The sequence below is a fragment of the Tupaia chinensis genome, unplaced genomic scaffold (assembly GCF_000334495.1).
Source record: "Tupaia chinensis unplaced genomic scaffold, TupChi_1.0 Scaffold000066_1, whole genome shotgun sequence".
NCBI classification, from domain to species: domain Eukaryota; kingdom Metazoa; phylum Chordata; class Mammalia; order Scandentia; family Tupaiidae; genus Tupaia; species Tupaia belangeri.
Window position 1 is genome coordinate 2,583,550 of NW_006159525.1, and position 26,620 is coordinate 2,610,169.

Below are 26,620 nucleotides of genomic sequence, written 5' to 3' on the forward strand. Positions count from 1 at the left end.
ACCCCCTCCAAAAAAAAAAAAAAAAAAGAGTTAGGAGAGAAGAGCTCATGGTGTGACCATACCCCATGGCAGGGTTCTTTCTTCCTTCCTGTCTCTAACTTCCTATTTCTCTCTGGCAACTGCCTGTATATTCTGGCTAGCTAAAGAAAAAAAAAAAAAAAGACTCTTTTGCTGAATCGATCTAGCCAGTTAGGAAGAATATTCAAGTCCAATTGAAAGAAGCTCACAGATTTGGAGATTAACTAAGAGTCTGAAGGCCAGTCCAGCCTCTGCAAAGCGAAACCCAGAATCCTGGGGGGAAGTTGGAGGAAGGGAAACCGCCAATGGGCTACCAGTGCCTGCGGGTGGGAGCGTGGGGAGGGCTACCCCTCGGCCATGTGAGTGAGCAACGCATCTGACTTTCCTCTCTGGAGAATAAACCGAGACACCCAGACACAGGGACATCTGGGGCCCTCCCATTCTGTGCTCATCGCTAAGTGGGTTTCCTCCAAACTCTGAACCCCTCTTTTTCCTGCTATTGCTCCGCTGCTCTGGACTGGATGGTTCCTATGGAGCACCTGGTTTCCAGATGACCTGACCTCTTCATCTAAGAGAGATCACCTCACTCGAGCTGGGCCAGTGGGCACCCCTCCCCAGGTCTGGGGGTCACCAGGTCTTTCAGACCGTTGCTCCAGGAGGGCAGGTCCCGCCTGCACAAGCTTCACCCACATTTCCTGCCAGGAAGAAGTCGCCCACCGAGGGCCCAGCGGCGGTGCAGTCTTTCTCAGTGCCACCACCTGGCCCCTCCTTGGATTTGGGGGAGCCAGCAACCTATCACTTTGCTCCCCTCAGCCTCAGCCAGTCCAGATCACATGCCCATTGTACACAAGGAGGCCTTGGGACACGAACCCAGGACCTTCCCATGTGGCCCAGCATCACGAAGCATTGCATTCCCACTGCGCCACCAGCAGTTGGCTTGTGCGCACGTCTCAGTCACTTGTCACCTGGTGTCTCCCAGCGGGATGGTGGCGATGCAGGAGCAAGTATATGCAGGACACAGGGCTCACACATCCTGTTTGCTTTCCGGCCTGGGCTCTTTGGGAGCTGCATGGGCACCCAGAGAAGCTAGGCGGCTCGTCGACAGGGCGCCAGGCCGTTAGCGGAAGCGCCTACCCCGGGGCCACCCTACGCAGCAGTGTGCACCGTGTTCCCCGCACGGACACCCTCGGGAAGTGTCCTGCATCTGGTTCTTCACTTCCTCTCACTCACTGCCTTTCTACGACAAGGGACATTTAGCAGCATCAGCAAAGCAAAGAAAGAAGGTTGGCTGTCCTAAGGGAAGAATGTAAAATTGCTATCTAGCTTCAAAATAGCTTGAGAAAACAAAGAAAGAGAAGCCATGGCCTAGTTGTCCGGGAAAGAGGAAGGGACAGGGGTTCTTGTTCCAAATGAAGGTTCCACTGGTGCTGCAGGGAGGGAGCACCACCAAGGACCCCCACAGGCCTGCAGGGCCCCCAGCCACCTGGAGGCTCCCCATAAATTCACAGTGCGTGGAAGCTGGACACTAGGAAATCCACTTCTTGTGGTAAGTCACTCGAATCTGGATGCTGTCGTGGCCCCGACTCTGGGAACAGCAGCCGGGCCCAATGACTCTCTTCCCTTGAGGAAGCCACAGGCTTTCCAAAGAGGATTTGTTTTTGTTTTTGTTTTTAATAAGAAAACTGCCTAAATGCATTTCGACATTGACTTTTCATTTCCCTACTTGCACCAGATGCAGGCGTGGGCTCATGCTGCAGGTGCTCTGAGAACCAGGGACCACAATAGGGTAAGACCGGAGTTGGCGGGGCCGCGGGGTGTGGTGGTTAAGGGCACTGGACTCCCATGTGGTCAACTGCGGCTTGCTTTCTCACTTTTCCTCTCTCTCACTCTGTCCCTCTCTGGTCAAATTAAAATAAATAAATAAAAAGAAATAATTATTAAAAAAAAAAAAAAGGAAAGCCTTGGAGAGAAATGGGGGGGGGGAGGCAGCAGGTGGCATGGTGACTAAGGTCTTGGACTTTCATAAAGTCATCTGCAGTTTGAGTCCCTGACCTGGCAGCTTGAAAGTCATATATGTGCCCAAGATCCCAAGGGAACAAGGAAAAGGGACTGCGGTGTGGCCATCCCCCTGAAGGAGATTTCTCACTGTCTCCAGCAAAGCTCACACACTATGGTAAAAACCTAAAACAAGAAAGAAGAGAGGGGAGAAAGGGAACTTTCCAACCTCAGCCAGTGGTCAAAGTCAGTATCTATACTGAGAATCTGCTGCAGGATGAAGCCAGGCGAGGAAAGCAAGACCGCGGCGGAGAATGACTCCCGAGGGCAGCTTTGGCCCCTAGATTCAGCTGTGCCTGAAGCCGCCAGTCTTTTCACCCACATGGACCAATAAATCCCATCTTTGATGTAAGTCGGCTTACATGGGATTTCTACTCACCTGCAATAAATAAATGCCGTAAAGCTTCCAGGTCAGGAAACTGCTGAAGAATTGTAAGTCTCCTTTTCAGTCTTAAGCCAGGATTGGTAAGAAAACCGAGTGCTGGCTGCCTAACGCTGGGGCCTGCCCCCTTTTCAATTTATCTGAGGAAAAAACACATTCAGCGTTTTGTCTGCACTCTGAGGATTAAGAGAGGGCCAACAGGAGAAAGAAGGAGGAAGACGGAACCTTCTTGAACAAGAACAGGGACATTGTTGGCACCGGAAGGCTGGACCAGAGAGGAGGGCCGTGCTGAGCCGCGCTGTCAGCCTGCTGTCGAGGGCGGGAGGAAAGCTGGCAGGTGGGCATGGAGCCCACAGGTGGAGGGGGAGTCTGAGCTAACCTGGCCAGCGGGGAGCTCCTTCTCCCTTGGCCCCGCTGCAACTTCCTGTTTCAAAGGGGGAGAGGCTTCCTGGCTCGCTGGACAGCACGCCGCAGTTGCAGTCGGTGCAGCCGAATCAGAAGCCGTTGTTCCCGTGGATCTTATACAGAGCTCTGCGATGATGGGAAGGTCCTCTGCGAGGCTGGTGGGTTTTCATTGAGAGCGGAAGAACGAACGAATCATTGCAAGACGTTGGACAAAACCCAAACACACCCGGCCTCCCCGGGGAGCCTGGGCCAGTGCTTTGCCTCTTGAGCCCCCACTTCCCACCACTTCTCTTCCCTCCTTGCTGTGAGGTCTCGTTCTTTGCCAGGCCCATGGAAGTCTGGGTGCCACCCCGCTCCCCGCTCAGCTTCCTGTTTCCCCACCCGGCTCCTTTCAAGTCCAGGAGCGAGGGCGCTCAAGCAAGGAAAAGACTCTTTCCTTAAAATTTCCGGCATGGGGAACCAGCAGTTAGCGTAATGGCTACGTTGCTGGACTCCCACGTAGTCAACCGCGGTTCGCGTCCCGGACCGGGTGGCTTAAAACTCACGCCGGGCCCGTGTGCGTGCGTGCCCAAGATTCCGAGAGGAGAATGGAGGAGAAGGGATTGCGGCGTGACCATCGCCTCTGGGGGGTGATTTCTCGCTTTCTGTCTCTATGTCTCTCTCTGTCTGGCAAGCACACGCGCCCTATAGAGAAAACCTCTCAAAAAAAAAAAACAAATTCCTGGCGTGTGCACCGCAGCTCATCATCAGCCAAATCCGTGGACAGGAGCCTGCCCTGGCCCTCAGCACCTCAGTCTAACGTGGGAAGAGACTCACGGAATGATCAGGACGCTTAGCATGGTCCCATTCAGCCCGGGGTACTCAGATTAGCTCAAGCGTTTCTGCTGTTTGTGTGGCGACCCTGGGAGCAGAATCCTGGCTGTGAAGGAGAATTGAGGCATGAACCCTGACACAGGCAAGAGGCAGTGTGGCAGACCGTCTTCAGATCTGTCTAAGGGTTACCCCTCTATCCCCATGGCTCTGAACGGGACGAATCTGCCCCTGGGGACATTTTCGGTAGTCACAGCTCGGCGAGGGAGGGTGTCTGGTATCTACTGGATGGGGCCAGGGAGGCTGCTGACATCCTCTAGTCCCCAGGACGTCCCCAAGAATCATCTCACCCTGCTCTGGCCACATGCTGGGTCTGAGGGACAGGAGGGCTCTGGGAATAACTCCGAAGAGCTGTCTCTAAGACCTACGTCGTAGCAAAGTGTGTCAAGGGGCAAGCACTGTCTCAGGTACCACCAAGAAAGCATAGCACGAGGAATGGAATTCTCACTGGCTACGTGGAGACTTGGCTCAGAATGTTCAGGGGACCCTCGTGTAGGGATTAGGGATGCCTTGGGCTGCATTTAAGAGAATCATGTTTACCAATGGCAGTTGCCGGTGTGTAAAACCGCGGAATTTGTGCACTGTGTGATTGGCGCCCCTGTCTACTGTGAGCGTGGATTCCCGATGACAGGGACCAGGACCCCAGAGCCCAGAGTAGCACTGGGAGCGGACAGGCACATGACAACTTGGGAATAAACAAAGGAAAGATCCGAACTGGGGCCTGACTTTTCCTCCATCCTAAGTCAGAAGGGGCTGCAGTTACAACGGGTATCCCTGGATTTCACAAGCCTGCACATGACCTTTGGAAAAATGCAGCAGAAATGAAATTTAATCTCTTCAGGGACTTTAAAGTCTCGCTCTGGAATTTTTTTTTTTTTTCTTTTTTTTTTTTTTTTTTTTTTTATTTGGGTGTTTTGGCTAAAAACGCATGATGGAATAAGAGCCCGACATCCGTTCCCAAAAGGATTAGTTTACTCGCCTCTCCTTAAAAACAGACAAGTCACCGAAGATGTAGAGAGTCAGGGAGGGACCCAGGAGAGAGCCCAAGACAGCCAGAGACATGAGAGACAGGCGAGAGACGCAGGCAAATAGCAGCCTGTGTGTCCTCCCTCTCTGCTTGCCCAGAAGCAGGGTTTCTGCATCTGTCGCTCCCGGCCTGTCCGGCCAAGGTTCCATCCTGCCTCCCAGAAAAAAGGCTTGTGGCACCTGGTACGGACCCTCCTGACCTAAGAGAAGCTGACATCTGACGGGAGGCTGGTGGGGACCGTCACACGCAGGCGACAGCCAGTAGCCACGGTTGCCGGCCTGGTTCTCATCCAGACCCATGTACGCCTCAGTGGACATGGATTAACTGAAAAGTACAGGGTACAAAGAGGTCCAAATCTTTTCCAACAATCATTTCAAAATAAAAGGAAAAAATGCAACGTGCAGTACGCAAACGCACAGCCCGGGACCCTCCGCCAGCCGTGCTGAGAGCTACGCTGAGCCACCCCATCCCACATGGCAGAACGGGGTTCTGTGGCAGCATCGCCAGGGCTGGATTGCTTGAGATCTGGTCTCTGGAGCCTGTGTCTCTATGTCCACACTCAGGTCGGCCACCGGCTGGCTTGGGGGTTCAGACAGTCTAATTCCATCAGCGTGGATTTCCTGAGGTCCTGCTGTGTAAAGGCCGCAGTCCAAGGCGGGTGACGAGCCTAGCTTGGGCAGCAGACAGAAGGTGGATTCCGGGTAAGGAGCCCAGGTTGCCCAGCCATGGGTAGAGAGCATCCAACATGGCCGCCGTCACCATCGAGACCTGTGCCCACCTTTATGGCTGTGTGACCTCAGTTTCCTTATCTACACCCCAGCTTCCTCCTGTCCTCTGGGGTGTCCTGGGGGCAGGAGGAGACGATGCCTATGAGACACGCCACCTGCCCCAGGCCTTTCATGGAGATGCACGGGGCTGACTGTCTCAGGCTGTGGTGGGCCTGCAGACCCTGCACACCTGGATGAAGGCGGGATCTGACTGGTAGGTCTGAGAGGGGACCAGACATTCTGCATTTCTATCAAGCCCCCGATGACGCCAGAGCGGCCGGTCTCAGGGCTCTGCAGGGCTGAGAGGCTGACAGGAGCCCTGGCCAGTCGGTCCAGCTGTTACATAAGGCCCATTCATCCCTCCGGCAGGAAAGTGCTCTTGGAAACGGGAAGGTAACTGCAGGATGAGAACCACTGTGCTGTGGTCAGCTGGGGCGGAGGGACTGACAGCCTTTCCTCACATCCCGGAGGGATCTCAGCCCCCCTGCTCCCCCGGTCCGGCTCAAGAGTCCCAGTAGGTGGAACGGGGCAGGAACAAGGAGGGGATCTGTGGATAAACTGAACCATGTGGCAGCCAGAGTGACCTTTTCAGGTCAGAAATCTGAACACAGATCCCGAAATCCTGCTGCACCGTCCCTGGCCCCGCAGTACTCCAAGGATAAAATACCATGCAGCAGCATCTCCCAGCCCGGCCCCTGCAGGTTGGGCACCTGGTCCCCCACCACCCGCCCCTCACTCACAAGGTCACTCTGGCCTTGCTTGCCTCTCTGTCCCACACTGCACTTCGGCACTCAGCCTAGGGTACTGGGCCCTTCCTTTTGCCCCTGCTCACACTTTGAGGCTTCCCTCAGAAAATGCATCCGTGGCCTCTGATGCTGGAACCCTTCTGAAAGCAACCAGAGGTGGACCAGCAGGCGGTGTAGTGGTTATGGCACTGGACCCCACATGGCCAACCGTGGTTTGCGTCCTGGGCCTGGCAGTTGAAAATCACACCAGGCACGTGTACATGTGTGCCCAAAATCCCAGGAGGAGAGTGGGCCCAGGAGGAGAATGGAGGAGAAGGGATTGTGGCATGGTCATCCCCCCAGGAGCTGACTTCTCACTTTCCCCTTTGCTGTCTCCATCTCTCTCTGGCAAGCACACAGCCCTATGCTAAAGACCTTGAAAAAGAAAAAGAATAAAGGAAGAAAAAAGAAAGAGAGAGAAAAAAGGAAGGGAAAAAGAAAGAAAGAAGAAAGAAAGAAAGAAAGAAAGAAAGAAAGAAAGAAAGAGGAAAGAGAGATAAAGAGAAAGAAAGACAAAGAAAGAAAAAAGTAAAAGAAAAAACAAGCAACAGAGGAGCCTAACAGCAGCACACAGGTCACACAACTGGGCCCACGTGGGAAAGGTCCCAGGTTCACATCCCGGGACCTCATCCCTCTGGGAGGTTCCCGGGTCACAGGAAGTTCCCAACTGGAGTCCATCTTCGGGCAAATAACCGCTAAGGTCCATTTCTTTTGAGGTCCATCCTGGGGCTTCCCCACAGCTCCGTGGCCTCCTGGGCAGCATGGGTCACGCGCGGCTGGCATTAGCATTGGCGTTGGGGTCTCGCCCTCTCTACCCAAGTGTCCTTCAGGTGTGGGGGGCGGCCTCGTGGGAGGAGACCTGGGCAGTGCTGCTCCCCCCGCCCCCTGAAGTTAGTGTTCCTGGTCTAGAAAGCCTCTATCTTTTAAGACGGCCCTGCGAGCTGCCTTGCCCTCTGGGTTGCCCGTGGTGCCAGCTGCCTTCATAGACCGAAGAGCCCTCGGCAAAACAGGAGGGAGGCACGGCCCTCAGCTTCCACCGCGCTGCAAACGTCCACGTCCCCGCTCTGCTCCAGGCTCAGTTTCCTCATCTGCAAAATGGACGAAGCTAAGTAAGTAGCACAGGAGGGGGCCCGATCTTAGGTTCCCAGCAGGCAGCCCCCTGCAGAGGTCCCTGGATAGCACCACTCCTGCCAGCCCCTGAGAGCCCGACTCGGCAGAGCTACGAGCACACTGCCTTCCCCCCACGACAGGCGTGTGTGGGAGCGCCATCCAGCCCGCACCTTCTCTGAGCACCTCGTCCTCCCACAGACATGGTCGCTGGGGTCAGCTCAGCTGCCCAGGTGCGGCCTCTGCCCTGCCTCCTGGCCACAGGTCACACAGAAGGGACCCACGTCCTCCACGCAAGTCCAGGCCGGCTGTGCTCTTTCTCCAGGACAACACCCAGACCTGACCTCACGGCGACATCCCGACGCCACCCAGGGCTCCCTGAACACCTGATCTGCCAGTGCTGACTCGGAAAAGGCCGATATTCGAAAGAGCAAGAACAAAAGCCAGAGCCTAGTGGTGGAGAATCCACGGTCAGGCCTGCGCGAGCCGTGTCCAGGCTGGGCCAAACCCAAGGTGGGGAGGAGACCCCGGGACACTTGGGGGTGGGAGAGTCCCCACCTGCACTCGGAGGAAGTCCGAAGCCCTCAGCCCAGCCCTGGTCGGCAGTGCTCCATCACGATGCTGCGGGGCAGGTTCAAGCCTGACCTGGCCCTCCCACGGACACGACCATCCTCAGTCCCACCCAGGTCTCTCACGCGGTGCTGGGTGCTTGGCTTGTTTAACTTCTAGAAGCCTCTTCTCCCCTCCCCACCCAGCTCCCTCAAATCCCCAGAAGTTCTTTAGCACCTTCCCGAACATCTGTGCATCCTTAACACGCCCCGGAGCAAGAGCGGCCCAGTCTGGGATCAGCCATGCCTGTGTCTCGTGGCACGGGCAGAGCCCTCACTGAGGCAGTGCTTCCCGGGCTCTGCAGCTGGCACCAGCTCAGGCTTGGGCTCAGCAGGGAGAGGCAGGGAGGCAGCATCTCTGGCTTGGCTGGAGCCCAGCAACCCCTCCCATTAGGAATTGTCCGAGGCCGAGGACATAGCCCGCTCTTCGTGTTAGCTCCCCTGCTGTGGATTTTCAGAGAGCCCGTGTCCCTGTGGGGAAGAGGACACAGAGTCCTGGAAGACAGAGCCCTGGACCAGCCAGTCGGCCTGCTGATCCCATGGCTGGGGACCGTGAGCAAGGGACACTCCCCAGAGCCTCTTCGTCCGTAAACGGGGAACGATGCGATGACTTCCGTAAAGACAACACTGCAGCCCACGTAATGACCTACACAGTGACGCTGCCAAGCTCAGAAACGAGGTATGCTAAGTGCCCAGTGCCGCCGCTTGCTCAGTAATGGATTGTTTTTATTATTAATAAAGAATAACTAAAAAAGCAAGCTGCAGGTGTGGCATAAGTAAACTCACTGCTCAGAGATCCCAGAGACACTCGTCAGAGGCCTCATACAGCACCCCAGTGCCCGGGATGCCCGCGAGCTTAGCAGCTCAGTTCCACACAGCAGAAGCAGCAGTGAAGGAGGCAGGGATGGGGACAGCAGGGGGCCCAGGAGGGAGAGGAGAAGAGGGAGGGGGCAGGAGGGAGGAGGGAAAAGGGAGGGAGCGAGGAGGAGAGGGAGAAGAAAAAGAAAGAGGGGGCCGGCACGAAGGTGAAGCGTGGCGTTCGGTTAGGCTGACCCACAGGGAAGGCTCCGGGTTCACATCCGGAGACCTCCCTGAGTACACTGGGGCTCGATCGAGACTGGGTGCTCTCCTTCTCACTTATTCTCTGTCTCTCGGGCTCAATGAAGAAATACGTAAGCTTCTTTTTCTTCCTTTTTGGTTTGCTATAGGGCGTGTGCATGCACCTGGAGGAGAGGGGGAGAGAAAGGGAGAAATCATCCGCTGGGGATGGGACGTTCTCTCATTCTCCTCTCAGGATTTTGTGCGCACACACACACACACACACACACACACATACACATGCGCCCAGTATGACTTTTAAGCCACCGGGTCTGGGACTTGAACCATGAAGTCAGTCATGCAGGATCCAGCCATAAGTAAACTTTTTAAAAAGAAAAAGAAGTACATTTGGAGCCCTGTCTCGGTGCGCCATGGCAGCCTCTTAGCCTCCGCAGGGACCCCCGAGGCGGCCTCCTTCCCTGAATTCACCTCATGGTCCAAGATGGCGGTCCTGGTTCTCCAACTGCCACATCCAACTTTCAGTTGGCATGAAGGAAAGAAAAGAAGGAGGACGCCACCCAGAAACCACGCACAGGCCCTTGCTCATACCCCGTGGGCTTGAACCCAGGCCCAGGGTCTTGCAAAGCTGCAAGCGAGTCTGGGAAATCGAGTCTGTATGAGGCCAGCTAAAGGAGGGGGGTTATCAGACAGCAGAGACTGGTATTTACACAGGAGGAGACGGAGGCGCAGGCGGGAGAGGAACGCCCCGCGGCCTGCGAGTGCAAGGGTGTGTGGTAGGCAGGATCAGGGCTCCCCTGACACGCCAGGTCCGAGTCCCTGGAGCCTGTAAATGTCACCGGGAAGAAGCGTTTTCACGGGGGTGACGAAGTGAGGAGTCTGGCATTTGGGCAGCCCCAGTGCCATGCCCCGTGCCCTCAGGAGCGCAGCAGGGGGTGCCGATGCGGCAGTGAAGAGCAGAGCGCCAGGGTCAGGGTCCTGAGTCAGGTGACCCCAGTCACTACCGGGAGCCAGGAGAGGCAAGGAAGGGATTCTCCTTGCAGCCCCAGAGGGAGCGCAGACCTGTGGAGACCTGGGTTTCAGCCCAGTGATGCTGACTCGGGATCCTGACCTCCAGGACTGGGAGGAAATAAATTTCTGTTGTTTTGTTTAGTTCATTTTATTTATTTATTCATTTATTTTAATTTGCTATAGGGCACATGTACTCGTGAGAAAAAGAGAGAGAAAGTAAGAGAGCAAGCCCCAGGTTCAGGACTCAAACCTCGGTCAGCCACGTGTGAGTCCAGCAGCTCAACCTCCACACCACCCGCCGGCCCTGGTGTCTGTTGTTTAAAGCCCCCAAGTTCACGTCGGTGTGGGACAGCAGCCGCAGGACGCGCACAGACTCGGCCGACCCGGGCAGCCAGCCTGGTACCCACGCTCTTTCTCTCTGTGGTGCGAGGGGCTCCCAGGGCAGTGGCCGTGGAGGGACAGTTGGGGCCCTTCCAGCGTCTTGGTTCAGAGATCCCAGCCCTTCCTCATGTCACGTCCCCAGACAGCGGGTGGGGAGAGGGCAAGCTCGTCACCGAGCATCAGGTGGGGCCAGCCGCAGGGCCTCGGACGTGCCATTGCCCCACAGCACCCACAGCCTGCCTGGTTCCAGGACGCGGTGAGCAAGGGGCGGGGCCCACCCGAGGATGAGCTCCCTGGGACAGTCGCTCGCTCCATCGCGGGCATCAGCAGCTCCCTGAGGTGCCCACGTGCTGAGCCGAGAGGCTTGGAGGGGCCTGGTGACTACCAGCAGCGCGTGGGCGATCTTGTGGGGGGAAACAAGCCCAGACTGTCTTGTCTTTCTTTTTTAAAGGTTTTCTTTTCTTCCCTTCTGCGTGTCTATGCCCTGCCATGCCCTAAGCCTCCCCCAGGTGAATTCACAGACAGGCTGACACCCACTGGACCAGGCGGTGACAATGGCACTCTGCCCCACGCCCCATTTCCTGAACGTCTTCGTTCATTTCCTGAACGTCTTCGACTCTGTCCACGTCCTCCTCGCCCTCGCCCTCGCCCTTCCTCAGCCAGGACCCTCGCCCAGCTCCTGTCTCCCTCCTGCCCCAGTTCCACACCAGCTCCACACCAAGCCTCCTGCCGCTGGAGTGCTTGCCAAGAGAAATCACGCCAGGTCACTGTCAGGGACTGAACAGTCCCCCAAAATCCAAGTCTGCCCCAACCTCAAAGGTGACCTTGTTTGGAAAGGAGGTCTCTACAGGTGCAGTTTGTCAAGATGAAGTCGTAGGGAGTTATGCCGGACCCTAAGCCAAGGGACTGTGGTGCTTATAGGGAGAAAGTAGCTTTGCGGTGAAGGGAGCTGGATCCCACCTGGCTGCCTGCAGTTTGAATCCCAGGCCTGGCAGCTTGAAAAACATGTCGGGTGTCTGTGTATACCCCACATCTCAACAGGATGGAGAAGTGGAGGAGAAGGGATTATAGCAGGACCAGGCCCCGTAAGGGGGTGCTTTCTCTCTTTCCTCTCCCTCTCTGGGGAGCGTGCGTGCCCTCTAGCAATTAAAATTAGAAAGCGAGAGAGGGCACGCAGAGGCACTTGGAGGGAGGCCACATGAAGACGGAGCTGAGGGACTGGAGCCATGTAGCTGCAAACCAAGGGAGGCGGGGCGGGGTGATAGCCCCCAGGAGCTGGACAGGTAAAGAAGGACACCCCCCCGCCAGAGCCTTGGAGGGAGCTGGTCTTGCCAATTCTTTGATTTCCAACTTCTAGCCTCTGGAAGATGTGAGAATGAATTTCTGTGTTTCAATTCAGTTGCAGAGATTAGGGCAATCCGTCCTACACCCTGGTCCCACCTCCACCGGCAGCACCCAGGGTTCTGGGGTAATGAGAAACCGGCCCCTTAGCTTCCAAACTCCTTCAAGATTTGGCCAGCCCACCACACCCTCCGCGTCTCTCACCTGTGTCTCCCTGTCTCTCTCTCTCTCTGCTCCGGCTTTCTTCTTCTTGTCCACCAGTTTTTCCAAATTCTCTCCCTCTACACTCTTATGCCTAGAACTCTCCGTTTGGGAGGTCTTGGTGGCAGGGGAGGGGTGGGGCTGGTGCCTCAGTTCTCCTGGGTTCAGAACATGAAGGGGAAGCCTAGGAGAGAACATGACCGCCATCATTCGCCAATCTTCCAGAACCTTCTCTGTTTTCTTTCACCTGCGGAGTCTCCAGCCTGGTGCCCTTCCTCCAGACTGCAAACCTGATATGTTGGCCATATATGGCTTTTTCAGAGCACTTCTGTTCAGCTCCGAACTCCGAACACAGCCTGCTGGGTGTTTTCCATCTGGCACCTCAACAACCAAATTCTGCGACTTCCAGGCCGTCCCGCGACTACTCGCTTCACTTTCTCATGTGAAAGGCCCTTTGTTGCTCTCAGGAAGTGTTCGTAAGACAATGGACAGTTAATTTCACCCTTTTCTCGGGGCTAAAAACGCTCTTCCTCGGGCTAGATTCACCAGTGGGAAGAGGAGGCACAGCCTCCAGCCTCCCCGGGACAGAGCGGAATCGGAATCGGGGCAAGAGTCCCCGCTCCCAGCGGAGCATAAGCTCCCTGAGGCCCGCCTGCCCTCCCCTCCTGCACCGGAGCCCAGCCCAAAGGCAGTGAGTGTCTGAGGCAGGGCGGCTCCTCTGCTCTCCTTGGCCTCCTCCATCCATGGACCCTTGACCCACGGTGTTCCTTAACTGACCCCGCTTGGCCATGGGAACGTGGAGAGCCCAGGTCGCCTGGACCACTCTGCCCGACGGGACGGGGACAAGTGCCTGACCCAGTCAGATGGAGTGACTCACGAGGAGACTGTCCCTGGTCCTGGCCATCTCACGTCCCCTTGCTCTGGAGTCAGGAAGCCCACGTTTCCCTGGGGCTGCTGGCAGCCATCTTGGTACACTGAAGAGAAGCGTCCAAGAAAGGGCAGAGAGAGGGGTCCTTTTTGTGTTATTGGAGCCGTGGACCCAGCTTTCCTTGAAGTCAGTCTGGTCACATGCCACTCAGACAGGTCTGCCCACCAGGTGAGTGAGTGAAGAGCCGACAGATATTTCGAACACCTGCCCATGAATACAGAGCACGGTGCTTCGCCCAAAGACAGGAGCGCTTCGGGCCCTGCCTTCGGAATATGTGGAATTCAGTGTGACCCAGATCCCCACAGGGGCCTCCTAGCCCTTGAGACAACCCAGCCTTCCTATTCCCTGTCCTGTGGAAACAGGATACCCCCAACCATCACCCAAGATCTCTGTGCTTTCCAACTCAGCTGACTCTCGAAACCCCTCTTTCCAACTCAGCTGACTCTCAAAATCCCTCCTCTGAGTTCCTCGTCCCTGGACTAACGTGGTGGGTGGGTCCTCTTACTCCCGCGTCTTCACTGCTCCCTGCCATGAAGACCCAGTCGGGAAGGAATATCCCTCACATGCCAGGAAGAGGTGGCCCTGGAAGGTGGGCACCAGTTCAAACTGCAACAGCTTCCTGGTGATCTTCAGGCCAAGAAGAGGTTCCATGAGACCTTCAGCCACGCCAGCCCTGGGGTTTGTCACAGCGTCCCTGCTCCAGCCCTCGTGGGTGCAGCCCTCGTATGCTGTCCCTCTGCCTCCCCCTGCTCACCTGTGTGCACGTCTGCTCCCTTCCACGCAGACCACCCAGCTCACCCTGAGTCCTGCCTCCCCAGCATCTTAGCACGACCTTCTCACACGGTCAGTGTTTGGCAGGGATTCCTGGACCACTCACGCCAGGGTTCTAGTTCTCCTCCTACCGTAGAAGATAAAATGATTCCAGCTGCCAAACACTGCAGATGATGACATCGAGGCTCAAAGAAATGCAACAACTTGCCCAAGATCACACAGCTTCCAGCAGACCCCCAAATCCAAAGACCGCACTCTATTTTTCCAATAGAAAGATGAGCCCTCGGGCCAGCCGGCGGCATGGTGGGTAAGGCGGCTGAATCCCACCGGGCGACTGCCCAGCTCAAGGTCGAATGCAGCAGCTCGAAAGACAATCTGGGTGCGTGTGTGCATGCCCCAAATCTTGAAAGGAAAAATGGAGGAGGGATTGTGGCCTGACCTTCCTCTGTGAGGGTGCTTTCTCACTTTTCTTCTCTTTCTCTCTCTCTCTGGCAAGTGCATACACCCTCTAGCAAATTAAAAATAAGAATAATAGTGCCAGCCACGTGGTACGGTGGTTAAGGCGGCTGCATCCTACATGGCTGACTGCATGGTTCAAGTCCCAAATTTGGTGGCTTGAAAAACAGGATGGGCACATGTATATGTGTGCCCATAATCCCGAAAAAGTGGAGGAGAAGGGATTGTGGCATGGCCATCTCCCCCACTCCCCATGAGGGTGCTTTCTCACTTTCCCTTTCTCTCTGTCTCTCTCTGGAGAACACATGTGCCCTATACCAAATTTAATAATAATAATAATAATAGATGTTATTTTAAAAGAAAGGCGAGTCCTCCCATGGCTACTTCTTCTTTTTTTTTTTTTTTTTTTTTTTGAGGGGTTTTTGCTAGGGATATTTGGCCTCACAACCTATAGGATATATGCGCTCACCAGAGAGACAGAGAGATAGGAAGCGAGAAATCACCCCCCAGGGGGGATGGCCATGCCTCAATCCCTTCTCCTCCATTCTCCTCTTGGGATCTTAGGCATGCACCCACATGAGTTTAAGCCACCGGGTCCGGGACTCAAACCATGGTCGACTACATGGGAATCCAGTGACATAGCCATTACCCTAACTGCTCGTCCTTCATGGCTACTTCTTGACAGTGGACTGGCTGGGGCCCTTCCTTTAGGCCAGTGTGGCCCAGTGCGACCTCCTGCGTTGCGGGCGTTCTGTCCACACGGGCCACGTGGCTCCCACCGGCTGAGCACCTACAGCAGGCCTCGCCAGTCTAACCCCTGAGCTGAACAGTTGCCATTTTATTTTAATAGCTCAAATTTAGATTTTAATGACCACACATGGCTCATGGCTGCAGACGGAGCAACAGCACTTGAGAGGCCTCTGTCTGTTGACATGAACTAGGACGAGGCTTTGTGCAGGGCAAGGACAGACGACCCGGGCCTCTGCGGAGCAGAGCACGTGTCTGTCTTACTCAGGACCGCGTCCCTGGCACCCAGATCTGAGCTTGCTCATACTAGCCGCTCGGGAAATGTTTCTCAAATGAATGAATTGGCCAGTTGCCCTAAAGAATGGACATGCCCAAGGGTAAGCTCTATAGCTGCACTTGGACCTGGATGATGGGGTGGGTGGAGGAACTTATTTATTTAGTCTTTGTGACCCACACCCTTGTCCTCACTCCAACGCTCCACTGCAGGGCAGAAGCCACCATGGACAATATACAGATGAACAGGCATGGCTGTTCCAATAAAACTTTATTGAGAAAGACAGATGGAGGCCCACAGGGAGTTGTCGTCGGACTTGAGCACAGCATGCCATGTGAGGCAGGGGCAATGGCAGAGACCCCCAGGTTCAAGAGTCCTGAGGGAGGATGCCAGCCCTGCTTCTGGCCCTCCAGCTGCCCTACCCACCAGGATGGGAACAAAAGGAAACCTGCCGTGGGGCTCTGGGGCAGAGTCTGCGGGAGCTTCCCGACCCTGGGAGCACGCAGAGGAACCTGGGTCCTCTGGCTGGAGATGGCCCAGGGCACAGAACCAACTCCTAGAGCCGGGAAACCGTGCCCACAATGGGACCCATTGATGGAGAACAAGAGCAGCCTTGAAAGCGGCTGCGTTCCTCGTCGCCGTCCGCCAAGGGGATGTGGTGAGCAGGCTTTGTCCACATCCTGCTGTTGCTGCAGACCTGGCGGAGAGGGGCCTGTCCTCGGAGAGCCCCCAGCCCAGCCCCAGGTCAAGAGCCACCCTCGGGAGCCTGCTCTGTCCAGCAGCTGGTGCACTCCGATCCAGAGATGCAGTAGCCAGTGCCCTGGCCGGCCGTGGGGCTGCCAGTGGGCTTCCCTCTGCCCGGGCGCCCCGGGCTGGGGCTGCCAGGTGAGAGACAGAGCTTTGTAAACGCTCCCTGGAGTGGGCGTGCTTTGCGGCCGTTTAACGGCATGCTGGGCTTGGTGTTGGGCAAAGGGCTTTCTCATCATGAAGGCACCCCTTTGTTCGCAGGTATTCATAGGAGGAGCTTCCATGCAGGCCCCGTGCATCTGCCCTGAGGGAGGGGAGCAGGGGACATCAGAGGCCCTGGCACTGGGCCCTCTGTGTACCCCACTCTTGGCCTGGCGTGGCTCCCCCATCCTGTGATAGCACAGCTGCACAAAGAGGACCTCAGCTCTCCTGACGCAGGAGCAAGGTCTAGGGCAGGTGCCACCCGGGGTCAGTGAGAGGAGGCAGGGCTTGCAGGCACACCCCCCGGTGTCCAAACCCCAGCTCTGCCATGTCAAAGTCTTGGGCAAGAACCTCAGCCTCTCTTAGCTTCAGCATGCCCATTTTACAGACAGGGGAACCAGTGCTGGTGGGCACGTTAGGGGAAAGGTGTGCAAAGTGCCTGGCACGTCGGATTGTCCAGGCGGGTCTTTGCTATGCAGGGGGAGGTCTGTTGTCTTGGCTTCCAAGGGTGGGTCAGTTTCACCCTCTCAGAATGGCAGTCTCCCTGAGGCTAGAAGGTGGCCACACTGGTCCTGCTTCCTAGTCACAGGGCATTGTGATCAGACACTAGAGACGTCCCAGGGAAGGGCTCCGACGGGTCAGCTCAGGTCATGTGCCTGGACCAAACACGTAGCCATGGCGATTGGTGCAGCTTGACCACCTGACCACAGCTAGGATCGCAGAAGACCCCTGGCTGGCCACTCCTACCACTCACAGGGGTGAGTTTCCCTAAAGGACCGTTGCAACTTTGGCGAAGACCTAGCTGGACACGTCTCTTACACACTTCACACACTCATGGGAAAGCACTGTCCAGAGGCCGGGACGAGATGGCCACCCTCCGGGACCGTCAGGAAGGGGCCAGGGACATAGCTGGAACTCCACACCTGCCAGAAGGCCACCAGCCGTGGTAATTACCCAAGGGACGCTGCACTCCACTCGAGCAGAGGCCAGAGGGCGCAGGGGTGTCTGTGGAGGGACAGATCCTGAAGATGCTGAGACTGCGAGGGCGTCTCCCTCCCAGAGGAAGTTCGTGTGTATCAAATACACGCGAGGCAGGAAGAGAACATGAACGCTCCAGGGCGCTCTGGCATAAGGTGGACGCGGGCCTCTCAAGGGATCTGAAGGCACTGGAAGCTGATCAGTGGCTGGCAGTGAGCCCTGCGTCGGGGTGCCGGGGTTCGAGCCCCACCCCTGCCACTCATTCATCCACTCGCTCATACATTCCAAGCTATTTATTGGCACCCCTGTGCATCTGGCACTGAGGGGATGCAGTGGGAGTGAGAGTGGCATGGCCTTGCCTTTCCATTGTGACAGTCTAGCCACAGAGACGCTTTTCAAGCAAATAAAGGCACAGCAATATGTAATGATGAAAGGAAACTGACAGCTGGGGAGACAGGAGGGCAGGGCTTGGATGGGAATTGGACGAGAACCCCTGGAGAGTCAGGGGAGTCTTTCTAAGGCCTGTTCTTCCAGCTGCAAATCACAGGTGAGCTGCTTTCAGCAGGCAGAAGGCAGGGAGGTTCCAGCAGAGAGAACAACAGCATGCCCCGTGGCCTTTCCGGTCCCAGCAAGGAGTGGAAAATGCAGCCCACCCTGCAGCAGAGGCGAGGAGAGCGTAAGGATTTGCATTCTGATTGGAGAAGCAAGCTTCACCGCCACCACGAGCCTCTGGGACAGGTCAGAGTGCAGACACTGAGCCCAGCAGAGGGGTCCACAGAGAACCCGCGGCTCTGCCTCCCGCACGGGGTCCTCTGGACTGGGATCCCCGGACTGGGCTGCTCAGGAAGAACTGGACTGACTCTGAAATGGCTTGTGGGAGCCTGGTGGACCTCTGCAAGTTCGTCCATCCCACACTCCCTTGGGGAGCACCAGGAGTAGGCACATGACCCAAAGCAAGCCAATCACAGTACCCATTCTCCCCCCATGCTGATTGGCACAAGGGGTGGGCATGTGCCTCAAGGGGGACCAAGTAGAATCTGCGCTGAAATCGGATACGTGGTCCAAGAGAGGGAGGGTCTCCTCCTCTTCTGAGAGCTGAACTTGGTCCCTTTCCCATGATGCAAGAAGACCTTGACTGCGCCAGAATGGGCATGAAGCCAGCTCTCAAGGGGAAGCAGAGATGCTCAGGGTGGATGAGGACAGAGAGACGGATCCTGTCCACGGTCCCATGTGGGCACTGCACAGTATAGCCCTGCACAGAGGCCTGGGACACAGGAAGCCAGAGACAGCCCTGGTCTCGTAGGTCCGTGAGACTATGCGTAGTTTTCTTTTTCTGTATCACCCAGTTGTTCACAAAGTCAGGTCTGCATCCCACACCATAGCAAAATCAGAAAGACAAGGGCAGGAGCCAGACAGTGGGACAGTGGGAAAGTGCCAACCCACGCGGCGAGGCCAGGCCTCACAGACATGCCTGCCTCAGCCAGGGCTGCAGAGCTGTGGATTGTGACGTGAAGACCCCTGGAAGGTGCCGTCCCTCTTCCTCTTTCTCTTTCACTCATAGAAAGAGTGAAAGTTTTCATTTAATTTTCAAAGGCTAACACTAGAGGCCAGCAGGCAGTGTGAGGGTTAAGGCGCTCTCCCCCCCGCTTGGCCCATGATGGCTGGAATTCCAGACCCAGCAGCTGGAAACTCATTCCGGGCGCATGTGTGTGTGTGCCCAAATCCCAAGAGAAGAACGGAAAAGAAGGGATTAAGGGTGGCCACGCCTGGAGGGTGACTTCGCTTTCTCTCTCTCTCTCTGTCTCTCTGGTAAATGCACGTGCTCTGTGGTAAAAATCTCTTCAAAAAAAAGGTAAAACGAGGGGACAACAGCATGGTGGTTAAGGCACTGGACTCCCACATGGCCAACTGTGGTTCGAGTCCCAGTACTGGCTTGCTTTGTCACTTTCTCTCTCTGGTGAGTACATGTGCCCTATAGCAAATTAATAATAATAATGATAAATAATTTGTAAAAGGCTAGACCAATGTGTTCAATAGATGCCAAGTATAAAGACAAGGATCCGCTTCTATTCTGAGAATGGCTGCCTGTCTCTAGCACCCGAACATCCTCTCCAATGAGGGAGGAGACTTCTAAATGCCTTCATGCCACAAAATGGCCTTCGTCCATAGCCTTCACCAACAGTGAGTGAGAAAGTATTGTTGGGCTCTAAAATCCAGAGGAGGCCCAGGCTCCCCGGGGCCGCGTGGTGAGTACGCCTCTGCTGGGACACGGGCCTGCGTGGAAGGGCAGGAAAGCCCAGCCCCCAGCCCCCAGCCCTGCCAGCTGCGGCCTGATGTGGAGCTGAACAGGGTGCAAAGGACTTGCTTGACCTGGGTGACCCCACAGCGGCTCCCACTGAAAGCAGCTTTCTCTGTCACTTCCCTTCGTGAGTAACTGCTGGATCGGTCCCCAGAAGGGAAGGACCCGACAGATCATTCCCGCGCTCGAGTCTTCTGGGGTAAGGGGCTTGGCCTGTCTGCCTCATCTGTCCCCAGGGTTGTGTCTCGAGGACGACAGAGGACAAGATCTGTGAGGGTCCCAGCACAGGGCCTGACAGAGAATGGTACTAACCAGTTTCCTTCTCTAGGGAAACGGATGCATAGGGACATCTCCAGCAGAGAAGCCCTCACGTTAGCTGGGAGTCTGGGTTTGGTCTTCTCCGACAGAGACATTTTACAACAGAGGCTTAGCCAAAGTCACAGTGAGAAGGCAACCTGCCCATCAGAAGGAACCGAATGGGAAGGGTTGGTGACAGCCGGTGAGCGTGAGCACGTGAGCCACTGGAACGCCCCTGCACTGCTCCAGGGCAGCAGACACATGCACGTTGGAAAACAGATTGCCAGTGCCCACTAACGTGAGGCATGCGCAGATGTGTGGAGAAGTGAGGACCAATTCTCTAAGTGGTACATACGAAAATATGCTGCAGTTTTATTCTCCACAGCCCCAAACTGGAAACTATACAAATATCCAGCAACAATCAAGATAAACTGTGGTACGCTAACACAGTGGAATATTACACAGCAAAGAAAAAGAATGGGCACACATCACTTGGATACATTTCACAGACTAACATTGAGGGAAAAAATAGGCACTGGGTCAGCAGATGGTAGGAAATTAGGCACCTGGTTCCCACATGGCTGAATGTATGGTTCAAGTCCCGGGCCTGGTGGCTTGAAAAACACACCAGGTGTGTGTGTGTGCACGCCTGAAATTTGAAAAGGAGAATGGACAAGAATGCATTGTGGCATGGCACTTTCCCTCTCTCTCTCCTTTTAGTGAGCGCACGTGCCTTATAGCAAAAACGGAAATGAACGGGAGAAGGCATCCAATGACTTATGCGACAACACGCTGAGCTGTGGCACTCAGACACGCAGTGGGACGCTCTCCTGTGAGGGCTTGGGTGGGACTGTCATGTAAACTGGTGGACTTGGACTAAAGTGGCTCGTCCTCCCTGGTGTGGTGGGACTCACCTAATCCGTTAAAGGCCTGAGCGGGGCACAGACTGACCCCCACACACCGTGATGGGGGAGTCCTGCCAGCAGGCGGCCCTTTAAGCTTGAACTACCACGTGGCCTCCCCCAAGGTGCCCCGGCTGCCAGCACACCTGTAGAGTTCGGACTGCCGGTCTCCATTACTGCACGAGCCGATTCAACAGACACACACGCGTGCACATGCACACGTACACACTCACACACACTCACACCACTTGTTCTGTTCCTCTGGAGAAGCCTGACTAATGCAATGTCCCCAGCTGACAGTCAACTGGTGATGAGAGGGTCAGTGGTCACCCCGGTGGAGTACTGAGGAGGACGCAGACGAAGGAGCCTCTGGGGTGCGGCAACATTCTGTACCTCGAGCCAGGTGTTGGTAAAACCAAGGATTATCTACATAGGGGCCAGCAGGTGGCTTGGTGGTCTTGGTGCTGGATTCCCACATGGCCATCCACAGTTCAAGTCCTGGAACTGGTGGCTTGAAAAAAAATCACAACAAATAAATATTTGTTTAAAAAAGGATTATCTATGTAAAAATGTATCATGTACTTAATATCAGGACTTCTCTGTGTGTGCTATTCCCCAATAAACAGTATAAAAGCAAAACAAGTCAAAAACATTAGGTTTGTCAGCTTTCTGAGTTCCATCCAACCCAGAGAATTTTCTCAGCACTAGGGCCCAGCGCTTTGGCTGGGAGACAGCCGGCCTCTGGCTTGTGGGACAAAGCTCCAGAGGTCAGTATGCATCCCTTCATTCAGCATCGCCGAGATTCCGCTGAGTGTCAAGGGCTGGGTGCAGAAAGTCTTTCACGGCTACCCAGGGAGCTTGCCGTCCACTGGGGGTGGGGGGCTGGACTTGAACTAAGGAATCCCACACATAAACAGACACCACAATAGCAGCGACTGCTGCGCTGGCAGCTGGAGCAGTGAGTTGGGGGGGCGGGGGGACAGCCTCCTCCGGTAGCGAACGCAGGCGCGCCAAGTCCCTGTGAGAGACCAGGGCAGCTGGAGCAAAGGGGACGAGAGGAAGTCCAGAGCTAGGCAAAGCCAGAGGGGTGTGTGGGAGCCGGATGCTGCTCCGGGTCTGGCGTCAGGCAGTGGTCCTCGCCTCGAAGTCAGGGCAGCCCCTCCCCAGGCCCCAGTTACCTGCAATGTCCACATTTCTGGTTATTCCGACTGGAGGGCGGGGCAGGTGCTGCTGCTTGAGGGTGGAGGCTGCAGACGCTGCTAACACACTCCAGGGCGCAGTCTGGCCCCCTCAGCAGGGCAACCCCGCACCAGACTTCACCAGTACCAAGGCTGGGAACATGAGGTTGTAGTAAAGAGAGGGTGATGAGATGAGCCCAGTTGCATGTTAAAAACTAGCTCTGGGGGAGCCAGCAGGTTAAGGCTCTGGACTCTCACATGGTTGACTGCGGTTCAAGTCCCAGACCCAGCGACTTGGAATTTATGCCGGGGATGTGTACATGCCTGCCCAAAATCCCAAGAGAAGAATTGAGGAGAAGGGATTGTGGCATAGCTGGCCCCTCTGGGGAGTGATTTCTCGCTTTCTGCCTTTCTCTGTCTCTCCAGTGAGCAGATAGAAGACAAAACACAAACCTCTAATTTAAGAAAAAGAAAGGAAAACTAGCTCTGGTAGCAGCGTGGAACGTGGAGGGGTCTCACTGTTGCAATTGCTGTGAGAGCCACTGCCGTGCGTCGAGTGCCCACCAAGCGCTAGACACTGCAGCAAGCATTTTACGTGCACCGTCTCACCCACCCTCCACTTCATTTTTTTTTAAGTTTGTTTATTTAGGAGCCAGCAGATGGCAGAGCGGTTATGTCACTGGACTCCCACATGGCCGACCGCAGTTTGAGTCCAAGACCTAGTGGCTTGAAAATCACACCCGTGTGCGAGCATGCCCAAGATCCTGGGAGGAAAATGGAGAGGGATTGCGGTGTGGCCATCTCCCCTGGGGGTGATTTCTCACTTTCCCTCTCTCCTCTATCTCTCCAGCAAAAGCATATACCCTAAGGCTAAAACCTCTAACAACAACAAAAAAAGTTTATTTATTTATTTTGAGAGAGAGAAAGAGAACAGCAGCCACAATGAGATCTTCATGCATGGTCTGCTCCCAGCGCCCTGGCTCAGGTCGCGGGCATACATGTGCATGTGCCCAGGACAGCGCCCTGGCTCAGGTCGCGGGCATACATGCACATGTGTCCAGGGAGGTGGAGGACACGAACCTACCACCTTCCCCATGTATGCCCAACTGCATCGCTGCTGTGCCACCACTTGGCCTGGGGTCCCCATTTTACAGATGAATAAAGTGAGGAATTTGGGGTTGGAACCAAGGCCCCCGGGCTCCAGAACCCCACAGTGCTTCCTCGGCCAGCTGGCTTCTGCCTGGCACGCCGCAGGGACAGGCTTCCCCTGTTGGGCCACAGCTCAGAGAAGCTTGCCTGTCCTTCCTGTGGGCTGAAGGACTGGCCCCTGTTTAGCATCACGCCTCCCAGCCACGGACTGTTTGGACAATGGAGCCTCTCCCCGCGGATGACGTGGGGACAACATGACTAATCGTGCCTGCCGCATGGAATTATTCTGGAAAGTAAACAGGTAAAAACTCACCCCTCGGCCAATTAGGGCCGCTCTTTAATCCTGCCCGCCTGTCAAACACACTGTATTAAGACCACATTTCCTGCAGTCTCGAAAGAGAGGGATCGTGTGATGGTGCCAGAAAGGGTCCTGGATCCTGTGGCGGACGGTCCCCGAGGACACTTCCTTCCCGCCTCCTTTGTCTCATTTCTGTAGCAGAAAGACAGGCCCCAGTGCCTACCAGGTGGCAGTCCAGCAGGAAAAGCTTCTCTGCGGACAGGCGGGGACCCTGAGGACCACGTTGGGGAGGGGTTTGAGGGCCTTCCTGAGACTTAACTCAAGCTAGGAGGAGGAGAATTGCTGGAGGCGGGGCTGCTGGGCACCATCCTCCTTCCTTCTGGGAACCACTCCACCACCCAGTCTGTCTCATCCTCCCACTCACGTCCCGGGACCTCGTGTGGCCGGTCTGCACCCTCTGTTCCAGGCAGGACCTGACAGCGATGGGTTCGCGCTCGCGCACCTGCACCAATCCCACAGATGGCCGCACGGGCCCTCGGGAGGAATCTCCAAAGGGAGGAGTCTCTTCCCACTGGGACTGCTCACCCGGAGGGTCTGTGTTGAACCGAGGACACCTCTGAGGACAGCAGCCAGACAATGACGCCTGCAGAGAAGACAGTAGGCCTGGGCGGGCGGCCCCGTCCATAAACTGGGAGCGCCCGTGCCTGGAGGCTGCTCTGGGCCGCTCCACACACACGAGCTCACAGCTAATAGATCCCACTTTCTGCTTACAGTGCTTTCAAGTGGGGTTTCTGATACCCGCAACCAGGGAGGGGTGTGTTTTGTTTTGTTTAAGAATTATTTTTATTTAATTTTATTGTTTGTTTTTAGAGCATTTTGCTAGAGGGTATATGCGCTAGCCAGAGAGACAGAAAGCAAAAAATCACTCCCCAGGGAACGGCCCGCGTGACCCCTTCTCCTCCATTCTCATTTGGGGATTTGGGGCATTCGCTATACACCCCTAACATGAGTTTCAAGCCACTGGGTCAGGGATTCAAATTACGACTGACCACACTGGAGTCCAGCACTTTAACCACTACACGACCTGCTGGCCCTATTTATTTATTTATTATTAGCATTATTGGAGATATTTGCACAGACGCTTACCAGAGACAGAGGCAGAAGGCGTCCCTCTCCCCAGGAGGGATAGCCATATCATGGTCCCTTCTCCTCTGTTCTCAGGATTTGGGGTGCACACACATGCGCCCAGCATGAGTTTCAAGCTACTGGGTCCAGGCTCAAAGGGCAGTCGGCCTCATGGGACCCAGTGCCTTAACCACTACACCACCTGCTGGCCCGATCATCATTATTGCTTTAAATTTTCTATAGGGTACGTGTGCTCACCAGGGAGAGACAGGGAAAGTGAGAAAGCAAGCCGCCAAGTCTGGGATTTGAACCGTGGTTGGGCATGTGGCAGTCCAGTGTCTTAACCAACAACCCTTTTTTTTTTTTTTTTAGTTTATTTAGTTTTCCCACAAGCAAAAAGGAGAGAGACAGCATCCCCACTAGGGTCTTAATGCCACAATCCACCGCCAGCCTCAGCCAGCCCCGGACTATGGACATACACACGCCTGGAACACCCAGGGAGGTCTCAGGATACAAACCCAGAACCTCGTGGGTCAGCCTCATAGAGCAGCCCATTTACCACCATCCTGCCCCACAACCCAGGAATCTGCACAGCGGTTTCAACGTGGTCCTTCAGGTGTCTGCTGCATGCCTGGACGGTCTCAGTCCACATCAGGTAGCGTGGGCCTCCAAAGTGAAGTAAACTCAGGGTCCTCAGCCTTGAGGGGACCACAGGAAAGAAAAAAACTTTCCTGTTATCTGCCTCTGGGTAATAATGAAGATCAGATGCAGAAGAGGAATCAGCCCCGCCTCTTCCACTTCTGAGCTCCGGCAATCTGATTCAGTGTGCTTAACAAACCATAGATCTTCATAGGCTCATAGAACCACAGTGTCAGCTTCAGGAACGGCTGGATCCAGGTGCTTAAAGGGCCTTCGGGAGCTTCTCTCCTGCCCTTTCTCTCTCACATACTCTTCTGCTTTCACGTGCACGCTCTTGTCCACTTTCTTGCTGTATCTATCTCACTCTCTCCATGCACCCCTCCACCTACACAGGTCATTAATTCTCACGGGTGCGCTTTACACCTGTCAATAGCTCTGTACCTTAACACAGAAAGCGTGTCAGCATTTAACTGGAGGACTCTCTTGGTTGTATGAGTCGGGGTTCTCCAGAGAGACAGAACTGATTCAGGGCACACAGACAGAGGAGGTGCTTTCTCGGAATTATGTTGATCGTGGGGACTCAGTCTCACAGTATGCCGTCTGTGAGCTGGAGATCCGGGACCCCAGCAGAGGAATTCTGCCCCCATCTGAGGCTTGAGACTAGCTGCTCTGATGTCTGCGAGCAGGAGATGATGCCCCAGCTGCAGAAGAGAGAGAATTCACTCTTCCTCCACTGTGACGTTCTTTTTTCAAAATTATTTAATTTTATTTATTATTATTATTATTTGAATAGGTTTTTGCTATAGGGTGTGTGCACGCCCCCAAAAGACAGAGAGAGACAAAGAGACAGAAAGCGAGAAATCACCCCCTCCAGGGGAGATGGCCACTCCGCAATCCCTTCTCCTCCATTCTCCTCTCAGGATCTTGGGCACGCACGCACATGCGCCTGGCATGAGTTTAAGCCACTGGGTCCGGGATTTGAACCGCAGTCAACTACATGGGAGTCCACCAACATAGCCATTATGCCAACTGCTGGTCCCTAATTTTATGTATTATTATCATTACTTTTTAACTTGCTATAGGGCACATGCACTCACTAGAGAGAGATACAGAGAGAGCAAAAGAGAGGAAGAATGAGAGAGCAAGTCACCAGGTCCAGGACTCGAACCACAGTCAGCCTACGGGAGTCTAGAGCCTTAGTCTGCTGGCCCCCACTGTTTGCTTCTGCCTGTTCTTCGATGGGTTGGATGATGTCTGTTGTCATGGATGAGGGCAGATCTTCCTCACTCAGTCTGCTTATTCAAGGGCTAATCTCTCCAAGATATACCTTCACAGGCATCCCAGAAATATTTAACTGGCTACCTGACATCCCTTAGCCCAGTCGAGTTGACACATAAAATTAAGCATCAAGAGTAATGTGCTGCCCAAGCGAGGCTGGATTCCACTTGGTGACTCTGGTTCGAATCTCCAGGCCAGTCAGCCTGAAGCCTGCTGGGCATATGCACCAGTCCCCAAGATCAGATGGGCTTGACCAACAGATGATCTAATGGTTACATTGCTGGACTCCTACATGGTCAACCATGGTTCAAGTCCCGGACCTGGTGGCTTGCTTTCTCT